Raw genomic sequence first — 15769 nt, forward strand, 5'->3', positions numbered from 1 at the left:
AAAAAGCTGAAAGAGTACAGTTTTTTTTGGAACAAACTCTGGATTAGCAAGAATCAGGAACCTAACCAGAAAGTGACTAGAACAAACTAAATGTGTTCGTCCAATTCCAAAAAGGCTCAGAGGAATGAGCAGAAAAGGTACAGCTTTCTTTGGAACCGGCTCAGGATTAGCAAGAGTCAGGCATTTTACCAGAAAGTCACTCCAATACAAAACTTCAAGCCTGAACAGGGACTTGAACCCCGGACCCTTAGATTAAAAGTCTGAGGCTCTACCAACTGAGGTTTGACCTTGATTGAAAGGTAATCTTGTAAAACAATACTTGTTAAAGGAATATATGAGACGACTGAGGAGAAACACAATTCCAAGAAGGCTCAGAGGGACAAGCTGAAAAGGTACATCTATTTTTGGAACCGGCTCAGGATAAACAAGAGTCAGGCATCTTACCAGAAAGTCACTCCACTACGAAACTTCAAGCCTGAACAGGGACTTGAACCCTGGACCCTCAGATTAAAAGTCTGATGCTCTACCGACTGAGCTATCCAGGCTTGAAAAGCTCTGTTGATTATTGCAAATGTGACTCTGGCAGAGGAACAAACTCAATGTGTTCGTCCAATTCCAAAAAGGCTGAGAGGAATGAGCAAAAAAGGTACAGCTTTCCTTGGAACCGGTTTTGGATTAGCAAGAGTCAGGAATCTATCTGGAAAGAGACTTCACTACAAAACTTCAAGCCTGAAGAGGGACTTGAACCCTGGACCCTTAGATTAAAAGTTTGACGCTCTACCAACTGAGGTTTGACCTTGATTGAAAGGTAATCTTGTAAAACAACACTTGTTAAAGGAATATATGAGACGAATGAGGAGAAACCCAATTCCAAAAAGGCTCAGAGGAACAAGCTGAAAGGGTACATCTTTTTTTGGAACCGGCTCAGGATTAGCAAGAGTCAGGAATCTCACCAGAAAGTCACTCCAATACAAAACTTCAAGCCTGAACAGGGACTTGAACCCTGGACCCTCAGATTAAAAGTCTGATGCTCTACCGACTGAGCTATCCAGGCTTCTAAAACTCTGTTGATTATTGCAAATGTGACTCTGGCAGAGGAACAAACTCAATGTGTTCGTCCAATTCCAAAAAGGCTGAGAGGAATGAGCAAAAAAGGTACAGCTTTCCTTGGAACCGGTTTAGGATTAGCAAGAGTCAGGAATCTAGCTGGAAAGTGACTTCACTACAAAACTTCAAGCCTGAAGAGGGACTTGAACCCTGGACCCTTAGATTAAAAGTCTGAGGCTCTACCAACTGAGGTTTGACCTTGATTGAAAGGTAATCTTGTAAAACAATACTTGTTAAAGGAATATATGAGACGACTGAGGAGAAACCCAATTCCAAGAAGGCTCAGAGGAACAAGCTGAAAAGGTACATCTATTTTTGGAACCGGCTCAGGATTAACAAGAGTCAGGCATCTTACCAGAAAGTCACTCCAATACAAAACTTCAAGCCTGAACATGGACTTGAACCCTGGACCCTCAGATAAAAAGTCTGATGCTCTACCGACTGAGCTATCCAGGCTTGAAAAGCTCTGTTGATTATTGCAAATGTGACTCTGGCAGAGGAACAAACTCAATGTGTTCGTCCAATTCCAAAAAGGCTGAGAGGAATGAGCAAAAAAGGTACAGCTTTCCTTGGAACCGGTTTAGGATTAGCAAGAGTCAGGAATCTAGCTGGAAAGTGACTTCACTACAAAACTTCAAGCCTGAAGAGGGACTTGAACCCTGGACCCTTAGATTAAAAGTTTGACGCTCTACCAACTGAGGTTTGACCTTGATTGAAAGGTAATCTTGTAAAACAACACTTCTTAAAGGAATATATGAGACGACTGAGGAGAAACCCAATTCCAAAAAGGCTCAGAGGAACAAGCTGAAAGGGTACATCTTTTTTTGGAACCGGCTCAGGATTAGCAAGAGTCAGGAATCTCACCAGAAAGTCACTCCACTACAAAACTTCAAGTCTGAACAGGGACTTGAACCCTGGACCCTCAGATTAAAAGTCTGAGGCTCTACCGACTGAGCTATCCAGGCTTCTAAAGCTCTGTTGATTATTGCAAATGTGACTCTGGCAGAGGAACAAACTAAATGTGTTCGTCCAATTCCAAAAAGGCTGAGAGGAATGAGCAAAAAAGGTACAGCTTTCCTTGGAACCGGTTTTGGATTAGCAAGAGTCAGGAATCTATCTGGAAAGAGACTTCACTACAAAACTTCAAGCCTGAAGAGGGACTTGAACCCTGGACCCTTAGATTAAAAGTTTGACGCTCTACCAACTGAGGTTTGACCTTGATTGAAAGGTAATCTTGTAAAACAACACTTGTTAAAGGAATATATGAGACGAATGAGGAGAAACCCAATTCCAAAAAGGCTCAGAGGAACAAGCTGAAAGGGTACATCTTTTTTTGGAACCGGCTCAGGATTAGCAAGAGTCAGGAATCTCACCAGAAAGTCACTCCAATACAAAACTTCAAGCCTGAACAGGGACTTGAACCCTGGACCCTCAGATTAAAAGTCTGATGCTCTACCGACTGAGCTATCCAGGCTTCTAAAACTCTGTTGATTATTGCAAATGTGACTCTGGCAGAGGAACAAACTCAATGTGTTCGTCCAATTCCAAAAAGGCTGAGAGGAATGAGCAAAAAAGGTACAGCTTTCCTTGGAACCGGTTTAGGATTAGCAAGAGTCAGGAATCTAGCTGGAAAGTGACTTCACTACAAAACTTCAAGCCTGAAGAGGGACTTGAACCCTGGACCCTTAGATTAAAAGTCTGAGGCTCTACCAACTGAGGTTTGACCTTGATTGAAAGGTAATCTTGTAAAACAATACTTGTTAAAGGAATATATGAGACGACTGAGGAGAAACCCAATTCCAAGAAGGCTCAGAGGAACAAGCTGAAAAGGTACATCTATTTTTGGAACCGGCTCAGGATTAACAAGAGTCAGGCATCTTACCAGAAAGTCACTCCAATACAAAACTTCAAGCCTGAACAGGGACTTGAACCCTGGACCCTCAGATAAAAAGTCTGATGCTCTACCGACTGAGCTATCCAGGCTTGAAAAGCTCTGTTGATTATTGCAAATGTGACTCTGGCAGAGGAACAAACTCAATGTGTTCGTCCAATTCCAAAAAGGCTGAGAGGAATGAGCAAAAAAGGTACAGCTTTCCTTGGAACCGGTTTAGGATTAGCAAGAGTCAGGAATCTAGCTGGAAAGTGACTTCACTACAAAACTTCAAGCCTGAAGAGGGACTTGAACCCTGGACCCTTAGATTAAAAGTTTGACGCTCTACCAACTGAGGTTTGACCTTGATTGAAAGGTAATCTTGTAAAACAACACTTGTTAAAGGAATATATGAGACGACTGAGGAGAAACCCAATTCCAAAAAGGCTCAGAGGAACAAGCTGAAAGGGTACATCTTTTTTTGGAACCGGCTCAGGATTAGCAAGAGTCAGGAATCTCACCAGAAAGTCACTCCACTACAAAACTTCAAGCCTGAACAGGGACTTGAACCCTGGACCCTCAGATTAAAAGTCTGATGCTCTACCGACTGAGCTATCCAGGCTCCAAAATTCTTTTGATTATTGCAAATGTGACTCTGGCAGAGGAACAAACTAAATGTGTTCGTCCAATTCCAAAAAGGCTCAGCGGAATGAGCAGAAAAGGTACAGCTTTCTTTGGAACCGGCTCAGGATTAGCAAGAGTCAGGAATCTCACCAGAAAGTCACTGCACTACAAGACATCAAGCCTGAACAGGGACTTGAACCCTGGACCCTTAGATTAAAAGTCTGAGGCTCTACCAACTGAGGTTTGACCTTGATTGAAAGGTAATCTTGTAAAACAATACTTGTTAAAGGAATATATGAGACGACTGAGTAGAAACCCAATTCCAAGAAGGCTCAGAGGAACAAGCTGAAAAGGTACATCTATTTTTGGAACCGGCTCAGGATTAGCAAGAGTCAGGCATCTTACCAGAAAGTCACTGCACTACAAAACTTCAAGCCTGAACAGGGACTTGAACCCCGGACCCTTAGATTAAAAGTCTGAGGCTCTACCAACTGAGGTTTGACCTTGATTGAAAGGTAATCTTTGAAAACAATACTTGTTAAAGGAAAATATGAGACGTCTGAGGCGAAACCCAATTCCAAAAAGGCTCAGAGGAACAAGCAGAAAAGGTACATCTTTTTTTGGAACCGGCTCAGGATTAGCAAGAGTCAGGAATCTCACCAGAAAGTCACTACACTACAAAACTTCAAGCCTGAACAGGGACTTGAAACCTGGACCCTCTGATTAAAAGTCTGATGCTCTACCGACTGAGCTATCCAGGCTTCAAAAGCTCTGTTGATTATTGCAAATGTGACTCTGGCAGAGGAACAATCTCAATGTGTTCGTCCAAGTCCAAAAAGGCTCAGAGGAATGAGCAGAAAAGGTACAGCTTTCTTTGGAACCGGCTCAGGATTAGCAAGAGTCAGGAATCTCACCAGAAAGTCACTGCACTACAAGACATCAAGCCTGAACAGGGATTTGAACCCTAGACCCTTAGATTAAAAGTCTGAGGCTCTACCAACTGAGGTTTGACCTTGATTGAAAGGTAATCTTTTAAAACAATACTTGTTAAAGGAATATATAAGACGACTGGGGAGAAACCCAATTCCAAAAAGGCTCAGAGGAACAAGCTGAAAAGGTACAGCTTTTTTTTGGAACCAACTCAGGATTAGCAAGAATCAGGAACCTAACCAGAAAGTGACTGCACTACAAGACATCAAGCCTGAACAGGGACTTGAACCCTGGACCCTCAGATTAAAAGTCTGATGCTCTACCGACTGAGCTATCCAGGCTCCAAAATTCTTTTGATTATTGCAAATGTGACTCTGGCAGAGGAACAAACTAAATGTGTTCGTCCAATTCCAAAAAGGCTCAGCGGAATGAGCAGAAAAGGTACAGCTTTCTTTGGAACCGGCTCAGGATTAGCAAGAGTCAGGAATCTCACCAGAAAGTCACTGCACTACAAGACATCAAGCCTGAACAGGGAATTGAACCCTGGACCCTTAGATTAAAAGTCTGATGCTCTACCAACCGAGGTTTGACCTTGGTTGAAAGGTAATCTTGGAAAACAATACTTGTTAAAGGAAAATATGAGACGTCTGAGGAGAAACCCAATTCCAAAAAGGCTCAGAGGAACAAGCACAAAAGGTACATCTTTTTTTGGAACCGGCTCAGGATTAGCAAGAGTCAGGCATTTTACCAGAAAGTTACTCCAATACAAAACTTCAAGCCTGAACAGGGACTTGAACCCTGGACCCTCAGATTAAAAGTCTGATGCTCTACCGACTGAGCTATCCAGGCTTCTAAAGCTCTGTTGATTATTGCAAATGTGACTCTGTCAGAGGAACAAACTAAATGTGTTCGTCCAATTCCAAAAAGGCTCAGCGGAATGAGCAGAAAAGGTACAGCTTTCTTTGGAACCGGCTCAGGATTAGCAAGAGTCAGGAATCTCACCAGAAAGTCACTGCACTACAAGACATCAAGCCTGAACAGGGAATTGAACCCTGGACCCTTAGATTAAAAGTCTGATGCTTTACCAACCGAGGTTTGACCTTGGTTGAAAGGTAATCTTGGAAAACAATACTTGTTAAAGGAAAATATGAGACGTCTGAGGAGAAACCCAATTCCAAAAAGGCTCAGAGGAACAAGCACAAAAGGTACATCTTTTTTTGGAACCGGCTCAGGATTAGCAAGAGTCAGGCATTTTACCAGAAAGTTACTCCAATACAAAACTTCAAGCCTGAACAGGGACTTGAACCCTGGACCCTCAGATTAAAAGTCTGATGCTCTACCGACTGAGCTATCCAGGCTTCTAAAGCTCTGTTGATTATTGCAAATGTGACTCTGGCAGAGGAACAAACTAAATGTGTTCGTCCATTCCAAAAAGGCTCAGAGGAATGAGCAGAAAAGCTACAGCTTTCTTTGGAACCGGCTCAGGATTAGCAAGAGTCAGGAATCTCACCAGAAAGTCACTGCACTACAAGACATCAAGCCTGAACAGGGACTTGAACCCTGGACCCTTAGATTAAAAGTCTGAGGCTCTACCAACTGAGGTTTGACCTTGATTGAAAGGTAATCTTTGAAAACAATACTTGTTAAAGGAAAATATGAGACGTCTGAGGCGAAACCCAATTCCAAAAAGGCTCAGAGGAACAAGCAGAAAAGGTACATCTTTTTTTGGAACCGGCTCAGGATTAGCAAGAGTCAGGAATCTCACCAGAAAGTCACTACACTACAAAACTTCAAGCCTGAACAGGGACTTGAAACCTGGACCCTCTGATTAAAAGTCTGATGCTCTACCGACTGAGCTATCCAGGCTTCAAAAGCTCTGTTGATTATTGCAAATGTGACTCTGGCAGAGGAACAATCTCAATGTGTTCGTCCAAGTCCAAAAAGGCTCAGAGGAATGAGCAGAAAAGGTACAGCTTTCTTTGGAACCGGCTCAGGATTAGCAAGCGTCAGGAATCTCACCAGAAAGTCACTGCATTACAAGACATCAAGCCTGAACAGGGATTTGAACCCTAGACCCTTAGATTAAAAGTCTGAGGCTCTACCAACTGAGGTTTGACCTTGATTGAAAGGTAATCTTTTAAAACAATACTTGTTAAAGGAATATATAAGACGACTGGGGAGAAACCCAATTCCAAAAAGGGTCAGAGGAACAAGCTGAAAAGGTACAGCTTTTTTTTGGAACCAACTCAGGATTAGCAAGAATCAGGAACCTAACCAGAAAGTGACTGCACTACAAGACATCAAGCCTGAACAGGGACTTGAGCCCTGGACCCTCAGATTAAAAGTCTGATGCTGTACCGACTGAGCTATCCAGGCTTCAAAAGCTCTGTTGATTATTGCGAATGTGACTCTGGCAGAGGAACAATCTCAATGTGTTCGTCCAATTCCAAAAAGGCTCAGAGGAACAAGCAGAAAAGGTACATCTTTTTTTGGAACCGGTTCAGGATTAGCAAGAGTCAGGCATCTTACCAGAAAGTCACTCCACTACAAAACTTCAAGCCTGAATAGGGACTTGAAACCTGGACCCTTAGATTAAAAGTCTGAGGCTCTACCAACTGAGGTTTGACCTTGATTGAAAGGTATTCTTGTAAAATAATACTTGTTAAAGGAATATATGAGACGACTGAGGAGAAACCCAATTCCGAAAAGGCTCAGAGGAACAAGCTGAAAGGGTACATCTTTTTTTGGAACCGGCTCAGGATTAGCAAGAGTCAGGAATCTCACCAGAAAGTCACTCCACTACAAAACTTCAAGCCTGAACAGGGACTTGAACCCTGGACCCTCAGATTAAAAGTCTGATGCTCTACCGACTGAGCTATCCAGGCTCCAAAATTCTTTTGATTATTGCAAATGTGACTCTGGCAGAGGAACAAACTAAATGTGTTCGTCCAATTCCAAAAAGGCTCAGCGGAATGAGCAGAAAAGGTACAGCTTTCTTTGGAACCGGCTCAGGATTAGCAAGAGTCAGGAATCTCACCAGAAAGTCACTGCACTACAAGACATCAAGCCTGAACAGGGACTTGAACCCCGGACCCTTAGATTAAAAGTCTGAGGCTCTACCAACTGAGGTTTGACCTTGATTGAAAGGTAATCTTTGAAAACAATACTTGTTAAAGGAAAATATGAGACGTCTGAGGCGAAACCCAATTCCAAAAAGGCTCAGAGGAACAAGCAGAAAAGGTACATCTTTTTTTGGAACCGGCTCAGGATTAGCAAGAGTCAGGAATCTCACCAGAAAGTCACTACACTACAAACCTTCAAGCCTGAACAGGGACTTGAAACCTGGACCCTCTGATTAAAAGTCTGATGCTCTACCGACTGAGCTATCCAGGCTTCAAAAGCTCTGTTGATTATTGCAAATGTGACTCTGGCAGAGGAACAATCTCAATGTGTTCGTCCAAGTCCAAAAAGGCTCAGAGGAATGAGCAGAAAAGGTACAGCTTTCTTTGGAACCGGCTCAGGATTAGCAAGCGTCAGGAATCTCACCAGGAAGTCACTGCACTACAAGACATCAAGCCTGAACAGGGATTTGAACCCTAGACCCTTAGATTAAAAGTCTGAGGCTCTACCAACTGAGGTTTGACCTTGATTGAAAGGTAATCTTTTAAAACAATACTTGTTAAAGGAATATATAAGACGACTGGGGAGAAACCCAATTCCAAAAAGGCTCAGAGGAACAAGCTGAAAAGGTACAGCTTTTTTTTGGAACCAACTCAGGATTAGCAAGAATCAGGAACCTAACCAGAAAGTGACTGCACTACAAGACATCAAGCCTGAACAGAGACTTGAGCCCTGGACCCTCAGATTAAAAGTCTGATGCTGTACCGACTGAGCTATCCAGGCTTCAAAAGCTCTGTTGATTATTGCGAATGTGACTCTGGCAGAGGAACAATCTCAATGTGTTCGTCCAATTACAAAAAGGCTCAGAGGAACAAGCAGAAAAGGTACATCTTTTTTTGGAACCGGTTCAGGATTAGCAAGAGTCAGGCATCTTACCAGAAAGTCACTCCACTACAAAACTCCAGGTAATCTTGTAAAACAATACTTGTTAAAGGAATATATGAGACGACTGAGGAGAAACCCAATTCCAAGAAGGCTCAGAGGAACAAGCTGAAAAGGTACATCTATTTTTGGAACCGGCTCAGGATTAGCAAGAGTCAGGCATCTTACCAGAAAGTCACTGCACTACAGAACTTCAAGCCTGAACAGGGACTTGAACCCCGGACCCTTAGATTAAAAGTCTGAGGCTCTACCAACTGAGGTTTGACCTTGATTGAAAGGTAATCTTTGAAAACAATACTTGTTAAAGGAAAATATGAGACGTCTGAGGCGAAACCCAATTCCAAAAAGGCTCAGAGGAACAAGCAGAAAAGGTACATCTTTTTTTGGAACCGGCTCAGGATTAGCAAGAGTCAGGAATCTCACCAGAAAGTCACTACACTACAAAACTTCAAGCCTGAACAGGGACTTGAAACCTGGACCCTCTGATTAAAAGTCTGATGCTCTACCGACTGAGCTATCCAGGCTTCAAAAGCTCTGTTGATTATTGCAAATGTGACTCTGGCAGAGGAACAATCTCAATGTGTTCGTCCAAGTCCAAAAAGGCTCAGAGGAATGAGCAGAAAAGGTACAGCTTTCTTTGGAACCGGCTCAGGATTAGCAAGAGTCAGGAATCTCACCAGAAAGTCACTGCACTACAAGACATCAAGCCTGAACAGGGATTTGAACCCTAGACCCTTAGATTAAAAGTCTGAGGCTCTACCAACTGAGGTTTGACCTTGATTGAAAGGTAATCTTTTAAAACAATACTTGTTAAAGGAATATATAAGACGACTGGGGAGAAACCCAATTCCAAAAAGGCTCAGAGGAACAAGCTGAAAAGGTACAGCTTTTTTTTGGAACCAACTCAGGATTAGCAAGAATCAGGAACCTAACTAGAAAGTGACTGCACTACAAGACATCAAGCCTGAACAGGGACTTGAGCCCTGGACCCTCAGATTAAAAGTCTGATGCTGTACCGACTGAGCTATCCAGGCTTCAAAAGCTCTGTTGATTATTGCGAATGTGACTCTGGCAGAGGAACAATCTCAATGTGTTCGTCCAATTCCAAAAAGGCTCAGAGGAACAAGCAGAAAAGGTACATCTTTTTTTGGAACCGGTTCAGGATTAGCAAGAGTCAGGCATCTTACCAGAAAGTCACTCCACTACAAAACTTCAAGCCTGAATAGGGACTTGAAACCTGGACCCTTAGATTAAAAGTCTGAGGCTCTACCAACTGAGGTTTGACCTTGATTGAAAGGTATTCTTGTAAAATAATACTTGTTAAAGGAATATATGAGACAACTGAGGAGAAACCCAATTCCAAAAAGGCTCAGAGGAACAAGCTGAAAGGGTACATCTTTTTTTGGAACCGGCTCAGGATTAGCAAGAGTCAGGAATCTCACCAGAAAGTCACTCCACTACAAAACTTCAAGCCTGAACAGGGACTTGAACCCTGGACCCTCAGATTAAAAGTCTGATGCTCTACCGACTGAGCTATCCAGGCTCCAAAATTCTTTTGATTATTGCAAATGTGACTCTGGCAGAGGAACAAACTAAATGTGTTCGTCCAATTCCAAAAAGGCTCAGCGGAATGAGCAGAAAAGGTACAGCTTTCTTTGGAACCGGCTCAGGATTAGCAAGAGTCAGGAATCTCACCAGAAAGTCACTGCACTACAAGACATCAAGCCTGAACAGGGACTTGAACCCTGGACCCTTAGATTAAAAGTCTGATGCTCTACCAACCGAGGTTTGACCTTGGTTGAAAGGTAATCTTGGAAAACAATACTTGTTAAAGGAAAATATGAGACGTCTGAGGAGAAACCCAATTCCAAAAAGGGTCAGAGGAACAAGCACAAAAGGTACATCTTTTTTTGGAACCGGCTCAGGATTAGCAAGAGTCAGGCATTTTACCAGAAAGTTACTCCAATACAAAACTTCAAGCCTGAACAGGGACTTGAACCCTGGACCCTCAGATTAAAAGTCTGATGCTCTACCGACTGAGCTATCCAGGCTTCTAAAGCTCTGTTGATTATTGCAAATGTGACTCTGGCAGAGGAACAAACTAAATGTGTTCGTCCATTCCAAAAAGGCTCAGAGGAATGAGCAGAAAAGCTACAGCTTTCTTTGGAACCGGCTCAGGATTAGCAAGAGTCAGGAATCTCACCAGAAAGTCACTGCACTACAAGACATCAAGCCTGAACAGGGACTTGAACCCTGGACCCTTAGATTAAAAGTCTGAGGCTCTACCAACTGAGGTTTGACCTTGATTGAAAGGTAATCTTGTAAAACAATACTTGTTAAAGGAATATATGAGACGACTGAGGAGAAACCCAATTCCAAGAAGGCTCAGAGGAACAAGCTGAAAAGGTACATCTTTTTTTGGAACCGGCTCAGGATTAGCAAGAGTCAGGAATCTCACCAGAAAGTCACTACACTACAAAACTTCAAGCCTGAACAGGGACTTGAAACCTGGACCCTCTGATTAAAAGTCTGATGCTCTACCAACTGAGCTATCCAGGCTTCAATACCTCTTTTGATTATTGCAAATGTGACTCTGTCAGAGGAACAAACTAAATGTGTTCGTCCAATTCCAAAAAGGCTCAGAGGAATGAGCAGAAAAGGTACAGCTTTCTTTGGAACCGGCTCAGGATTAGCAAAAGTCAGGAATCTCACCAGAAAGTCACTGCACTACAAGACATCAAGCCTGAACAGGGACTTGAACCCTGGACCCTTAGATTAAAAGTCTGAGGCTCTACCAACTGAGGTTTGACCTTGAATGAAAGGTAATCTTGTAAAACAATACTTGTTAAACGAATATATAAGACGACTGAGGAGAAACCCAATTACAAAAAGGCTCAGAGGAACAAGCAGAAAAGGTACATCTTTTTTTGGAACCGGCTCAGGATTAGCAAGAGTCAGGCATTTTACCAGAAAGTTACTCCAATACAAAACTTCAAGCCTGAACAGGGACTTGAACCCTGGACCCTCAGATTAAAAGTCTGATGCTCTACCGACTGAGCTATCCAGGCTTCTAAAGCTCTGTTGATTATTGCAAATGTGACTCTGGCAGAGGAACAAACTAAATGTGTTCGTCCATTCCAAAAAGGCTCAGAGGAATGAGCAGAAAAGCTACAGCTTTCTTTGGAACCGGCTCAGGATTAGCAAGAGTCAGGAATCTCACCAGAAAGTCACTGCACTACAAGACATCAAGCCTGAACAGGGACTTGAACCCTGGACCCTTAGATTAAAAGTCTGAGGCTCTACCAACTGAGGTTTGACCTTGATTGAAAGGTAATCTTGTAAAACAATACTTGTTAAAGGAATATATGAGACGACTGAGGAGAAACCCAATTCCAAGAAGGCTCAGAGGAACAAGCTGAAAAGGTACATCTATTTTTGGAACCGGCTCAGGATTAGCAAGAGTCAGGCATATTACCAGAAAGTCACTGCACTACAAAACTTCAAGCCTGAACAGGGACTTGAACCCTGGACCCTCAGATTAAAAGTCTGATGCTCTACCGAATGAGCTATCCAGGCTTCTAAAGCTTTATTGATTATTGCAAATGTGACTCTGGCAGAGGAACAAACTAAATGTGTTCGTCCATTCCAAAAAGGCTCAGAGGAATGAGCAGAAAAGCTACAGCTTTCTTTGGAACCGGCTCAGGATTAGCAAGAGTCAGGAATCTCACCAGAAAGTCACTGCACTACAAGACATCAAGCCTGAACAGGGACTTGAACCCTGGACCCTTAGATTAAAAGTCTGAGGCTCTACCAACTGAGGTTTGACCTTGATTGAAAGGTAATCTTGTAAAACAATACTTGTTAAAGGAATATATGAGACGACTGAGGAGAAACCCAATTCCAAGAAGGCTCAGAGGAACAAGCTGAAAAGGTACATCTATTTTTGGAACCGGCTCAGGATTAGCAAAAGTCAGGAATCTCACCAGAAAGTCACTGCACTACAAGACATCAAGCCTGAACAGGGACTTGAACCCTGGACCCTTAGATTAAAAGTCTGAGGCTCTACCAACTGAGGTTTGACCTTGAATGAAAGGTAATCTTGTAAAACAATACTTGTTAAACGAATATATAAGACGACTGAGGAGAAACCCAATTACAAAAAGGCTCAGAGGAACAAGCAGAAAAGGTACATCTTTTTTTGGAACCGGCTCAGGATTAGCAAGAGTCAGGCATTTTACCAGAAAGTTACTCCAATACAAAACTTCAAGCCTGAACAGGGACTTGAACCCTGGACCCTCAGATTAAAAGTCTGATGCTCTACCGACTGAGCTATCCAGGCTTCTAAAGCTCTGTTGATTATTGCAAATGTGACTCTGGCAGAGGAACAAACTAAATGTGTTCGTCCATTCCAAAAAGGCTCAGAGGAATGAGCAGAAAAGCTACAGCTTTCTTTGGAACCGGCTCAGGATTAGCAAGAGTCAGGAATCTCACCAGAAAGTCACTGCACTACAAGACATCAAGCCTGAACAGGGACTTGAACCCTGGACCCTTAGATTAAAAATCTGATGCTCTACCAACCGAGGTTTGACCTTGGTTGAAAGGTAATCTTGGAAAACAATACTTGTTAAAGGAAAATATGAGACGTCTGAGGAGAAACCCAATTCCAAAAAGGCTCAGAGGAACAAGCACAAAAGGTACATCTTTTTTTGGAACCGGCTCAGGATTAGCAAGAGTCAGGCATTTTACCAGAAAGTTACTCCAATACAAAACTTCAAGCCTGAACAGGGACTTGAACCCTGGACCCTCAGATTAAAAGTCTGATGCTCTACCGACTGAGCTATCCAGGCTTCTAAAGCTCTGTTGATTATTGCAGATGTGACTCTGGCAGAGGAACAAACTAAATGTGTTCGTCCATTCCAAAAAGGCTCAGAGGAATGAGCAGAAAAGCTACAGCTTTCTTTGGAACCGGCTCAGGATTAGCAAGAGTCAGGAATCTCACCAGAAAGTCACTGCACTACAAGACATCAAGCCTGAACAGGGACTTGAGCCCTGGACCCTCAGATTAAAAGTCTGATGCTGTACCGACTGAGCTATCCAGGCTTCAAAAGCTCTGTTGATTATTGCGAATGTGACTCTGGCAGAGGAACAATCTCAATGTGTTCGTCCAATTCCAAAAAGGCTCAGAGGAACAAGCAGAAAAGGTACATCTTTTTTTGGAACCGGTTCAGGATTAGCAAGAGTCAGGCATCTTACCAGAAAGTCACTCCACTACAAAACTTCAAGCCTGAATAGGGACTTGAAACCTGGACCCTTAGATTAAAAGTCTGAGGCTCTACCAACTGAGGTTTGACCTTGATTGAAAGGTATTCTTGTAAAATAATACTTGTTAAAGGAATATATGAGACGACTGAGGAGAAACCCAATTCCAAAAAGGCTCAGAGGAACAAGCTGAAAGGGTACATCTTTTTTTGGAACCGGCTCAGGATTAGCAAGAGTCAGGAATCTCACCAGAAAGTCACTCCACTACAAAACTTCAAGCCTGAACAGGGACTTGAACCCTGGACCCTCAGATTAAAAGTCTGATGCTCTACCGACTGAGCTATCCAGGCTCCAAAATTCTTTTGATTATTGCAAATGTGACTCTGGCAGAGGAACAAACTAAATGTGTTCGTCCAATTCCAAAAAGGCTCAGCGGAATGAGCAGAAAAGGTACAGCTTTCTTTGGAACCGGCTCAGGATTAGCAAGAGTCAGGAATCTCACCAGAAAGTCACTGCACTACAAGACATCAAGCCTGAACAGGGACTTGAACCCTGGACCCTTAGATTAAAAATCTGATGCTCTACCAACCGAGGTTTGACCTTGGTTGAAAGGTAATCTTGGAAAACAATACTTGTTAAAGGAAAATATGAGACGTCTGAGGAGAAACCCAATTCCAAAAAGGCTCAGAGGAACAAGCACAAAAGGTACATCTTTTTTTGGAACCGGCTCAGGATTAGCAAGAGTCAGGCATTTTACCAGAAAGTTACTCCAATACAAAACTTCAAGCCTGAACAGGGACTTGAACCCTGGACCCTCAGATTAAAAGTCTGATGCTCTACCGACTGAGCTATCCAGGCTTCTAAAGCTCTGTTGATTATTGCAGATGTGACTCTGGCAGAGGAACAAACTAAATGTGTTCGTCCATTCCAAAAAGGCTCAGAGGAATGAGCAGAAAAGCTACAGCTTTCTTTGGAACCGGCTCAGGATTAGCAAGAGTCAGGAATCTCACCAGAAAGTCACTGCACTACAAGACATCAAGCCTGAACAGGGACTTGAACCCTGGACCCTTAGATTAAAAGTCTGAGGCTCTACCAACTGACGTTTGACCTTGATTGAAAGGTAATCTTGTAAAACAATACTTGTTAAAGGAATATATGAGACGACTGAGGAGAAACCCAATTCCAAGAAGGCTCAGAGGAACAAGCTGAAAAGGTACATCTATTTTTGGAACCGGCTCAGGATTAGCAAGAGTCAGGCATATTACCAGAAAGTCACTGCACTACAAAACTTCAAGCCTGAACAGGGACTTGAACCCCGGACCCTTAGATTAAAAGTCTGAGGCTCTACCAACTGAGGTTTGACCTTGATTGAAAGGTAATCTTTGAAAACAATACTTGTTAAAGGAAAATATGAGACGTCTGAGGCGAAACCCAATTCCAAAAAGGCTCAGAGGAACAAGCAGAAAAGGTACATCTTTTTTTGGAACCGGCTCAGGATTAGCAAGAGTCAGGAATCTCACCAGAAAGTCACTACACTACAAAACTTCAAGCCTGACAGGACTTGAAACCTGGACCCTCTGATTAAAAGTCTGATGCTCTACCGACTGAGCTATCCAGGCTTCTAAAGCTTTATTGATTATTGCAAATGTGACTCTGGCAGAGGAACAAACTAAATGTGTTCGTCCATTCCAAAAAGGCTCAGAGGAATGAGCAGAAAAGGTACAGCTTTCTTTGGAACCGGCTCAGGATTAGCAAGAGTCAGGAATCTCACCAGAAAGTCACTGCACTACAAGACATCAAGCCTGAACAGGGACTTGAACCCTGGACCCTTAGATTAAAGTCTGAGGCTCTACCAACTGAGGTTTGACCTTGATTGAAAGGTAATCTTGTAAAACAATACTTGTTAAAGGAATATAT

General features: G+C 42.8%; 28 non-coding genes across 28 annotated transcripts; all 28 read right to left on the reverse strand.

Moving 5' to 3' along the window:
- Nucleotides 1-472: 472 nt before the first annotated feature.
- Nucleotides 473-545, reverse strand: trnak-uuu (transfer RNA lysine (anticodon UUU)). The gene has a single exon. It is a non-coding gene; the product is annotated as a tRNA-Lys (tRNA).
- Nucleotides 546-981: 436 nt separating this feature from the next.
- On the reverse strand, nucleotides 982-1054 carry trnak-uuu (transfer RNA lysine (anticodon UUU)). Its single transcript has one exon. It is a non-coding gene; the product is annotated as a tRNA-Lys (tRNA).
- A 436-nt stretch (nucleotides 1055-1490) lies between these two features.
- On the reverse strand, nucleotides 1491-1563 carry trnak-uuu (transfer RNA lysine (anticodon UUU)). The gene has a single exon. It is a non-coding gene; the product is annotated as a tRNA-Lys (tRNA).
- Nucleotides 1564-1999: 436 nt separating this feature from the next.
- trnak-uuu (transfer RNA lysine (anticodon UUU)) lies at nucleotides 2000-2072 on the reverse strand. Its single transcript has one exon. It is a non-coding gene; the product is annotated as a tRNA-Lys (tRNA).
- A 436-nt stretch (nucleotides 2073-2508) lies between these two features.
- trnak-uuu (transfer RNA lysine (anticodon UUU)) lies at nucleotides 2509-2581 on the reverse strand. The gene has a single exon. It is a non-coding gene; the product is annotated as a tRNA-Lys (tRNA).
- Nucleotides 2582-3017: 436 nt separating this feature from the next.
- On the reverse strand, nucleotides 3018-3090 carry trnak-uuu (transfer RNA lysine (anticodon UUU)). The gene has a single exon. It is a non-coding gene; the product is annotated as a tRNA-Lys (tRNA).
- A 436-nt stretch (nucleotides 3091-3526) lies between these two features.
- Nucleotides 3527-3599, reverse strand: trnak-uuu (transfer RNA lysine (anticodon UUU)). Its single transcript has one exon. It is a non-coding gene; the product is annotated as a tRNA-Lys (tRNA).
- A 690-nt stretch (nucleotides 3600-4289) lies between these two features.
- On the reverse strand, nucleotides 4290-4362 carry trnak-uuu (transfer RNA lysine (anticodon UUU)). Its single transcript has one exon. It is a non-coding gene; the product is annotated as a tRNA-Lys (tRNA).
- A 437-nt stretch (nucleotides 4363-4799) lies between these two features.
- On the reverse strand, nucleotides 4800-4872 carry trnak-uuu (transfer RNA lysine (anticodon UUU)). Its single transcript has one exon. It is a non-coding gene; the product is annotated as a tRNA-Lys (tRNA).
- A 435-nt stretch (nucleotides 4873-5307) lies between these two features.
- On the reverse strand, nucleotides 5308-5380 carry trnak-uuu (transfer RNA lysine (anticodon UUU)). Its single transcript has one exon. It is a non-coding gene; the product is annotated as a tRNA-Lys (tRNA).
- Nucleotides 5381-5816: 436 nt separating this feature from the next.
- trnak-uuu (transfer RNA lysine (anticodon UUU)) lies at nucleotides 5817-5889 on the reverse strand. Its single transcript has one exon. It is a non-coding gene; the product is annotated as a tRNA-Lys (tRNA).
- Nucleotides 5890-6324: 435 nt separating this feature from the next.
- Nucleotides 6325-6397, reverse strand: trnak-uuu (transfer RNA lysine (anticodon UUU)). The gene has a single exon. It is a non-coding gene; the product is annotated as a tRNA-Lys (tRNA).
- Nucleotides 6398-6834: 437 nt separating this feature from the next.
- On the reverse strand, nucleotides 6835-6907 carry trnak-uuu (transfer RNA lysine (anticodon UUU)). Its single transcript has one exon. It is a non-coding gene; the product is annotated as a tRNA-Lys (tRNA).
- A 436-nt stretch (nucleotides 6908-7343) lies between these two features.
- On the reverse strand, nucleotides 7344-7416 carry trnak-uuu (transfer RNA lysine (anticodon UUU)). Its single transcript has one exon. It is a non-coding gene; the product is annotated as a tRNA-Lys (tRNA).
- Nucleotides 7417-7851: 435 nt separating this feature from the next.
- Nucleotides 7852-7924, reverse strand: trnak-uuu (transfer RNA lysine (anticodon UUU)). The gene has a single exon. It is a non-coding gene; the product is annotated as a tRNA-Lys (tRNA).
- A 437-nt stretch (nucleotides 7925-8361) lies between these two features.
- On the reverse strand, nucleotides 8362-8434 carry trnak-uuu (transfer RNA lysine (anticodon UUU)). Its single transcript has one exon. It is a non-coding gene; the product is annotated as a tRNA-Lys (tRNA).
- Nucleotides 8435-9044: 610 nt separating this feature from the next.
- trnak-uuu (transfer RNA lysine (anticodon UUU)) lies at nucleotides 9045-9117 on the reverse strand. Its single transcript has one exon. It is a non-coding gene; the product is annotated as a tRNA-Lys (tRNA).
- A 437-nt stretch (nucleotides 9118-9554) lies between these two features.
- trnak-uuu (transfer RNA lysine (anticodon UUU)) lies at nucleotides 9555-9627 on the reverse strand. The gene has a single exon. It is a non-coding gene; the product is annotated as a tRNA-Lys (tRNA).
- Nucleotides 9628-10063: 436 nt separating this feature from the next.
- On the reverse strand, nucleotides 10064-10136 carry trnak-uuu (transfer RNA lysine (anticodon UUU)). The gene has a single exon. It is a non-coding gene; the product is annotated as a tRNA-Lys (tRNA).
- A 435-nt stretch (nucleotides 10137-10571) lies between these two features.
- Nucleotides 10572-10644, reverse strand: trnak-uuu (transfer RNA lysine (anticodon UUU)). Its single transcript has one exon. It is a non-coding gene; the product is annotated as a tRNA-Lys (tRNA).
- Nucleotides 10645-11079: 435 nt separating this feature from the next.
- Nucleotides 11080-11152, reverse strand: trnak-uuu (transfer RNA lysine (anticodon UUU)). The gene has a single exon. It is a non-coding gene; the product is annotated as a tRNA-Lys (tRNA).
- Nucleotides 11153-11588: 436 nt separating this feature from the next.
- trnak-uuu (transfer RNA lysine (anticodon UUU)) lies at nucleotides 11589-11661 on the reverse strand. Its single transcript has one exon. It is a non-coding gene; the product is annotated as a tRNA-Lys (tRNA).
- Nucleotides 11662-12096: 435 nt separating this feature from the next.
- Nucleotides 12097-12169, reverse strand: trnak-uuu (transfer RNA lysine (anticodon UUU)). The gene has a single exon. It is a non-coding gene; the product is annotated as a tRNA-Lys (tRNA).
- Nucleotides 12170-12859: 690 nt separating this feature from the next.
- Nucleotides 12860-12932, reverse strand: trnak-uuu (transfer RNA lysine (anticodon UUU)). The gene has a single exon. It is a non-coding gene; the product is annotated as a tRNA-Lys (tRNA).
- A 435-nt stretch (nucleotides 12933-13367) lies between these two features.
- trnak-uuu (transfer RNA lysine (anticodon UUU)) lies at nucleotides 13368-13440 on the reverse strand. Its single transcript has one exon. It is a non-coding gene; the product is annotated as a tRNA-Lys (tRNA).
- A 180-nt stretch (nucleotides 13441-13620) lies between these two features.
- On the reverse strand, nucleotides 13621-13693 carry trnak-uuu (transfer RNA lysine (anticodon UUU)). Its single transcript has one exon. It is a non-coding gene; the product is annotated as a tRNA-Lys (tRNA).
- A 436-nt stretch (nucleotides 13694-14129) lies between these two features.
- Nucleotides 14130-14202, reverse strand: trnak-uuu (transfer RNA lysine (anticodon UUU)). The gene has a single exon. It is a non-coding gene; the product is annotated as a tRNA-Lys (tRNA).
- A 435-nt stretch (nucleotides 14203-14637) lies between these two features.
- trnak-uuu (transfer RNA lysine (anticodon UUU)) lies at nucleotides 14638-14710 on the reverse strand. The gene has a single exon. It is a non-coding gene; the product is annotated as a tRNA-Lys (tRNA).
- Nucleotides 14711-15769: the final 1059 nt, after the last annotated feature.

This window comes from Gasterosteus aculeatus, chromosome 5 (genome assembly GCF_964276395.1).
Source record: "Gasterosteus aculeatus chromosome 5, fGasAcu3.hap1.1, whole genome shotgun sequence".
In the NCBI taxonomy this organism is placed as follows: domain Eukaryota; kingdom Metazoa; phylum Chordata; class Actinopteri; order Perciformes; family Gasterosteidae; genus Gasterosteus; species Gasterosteus aculeatus.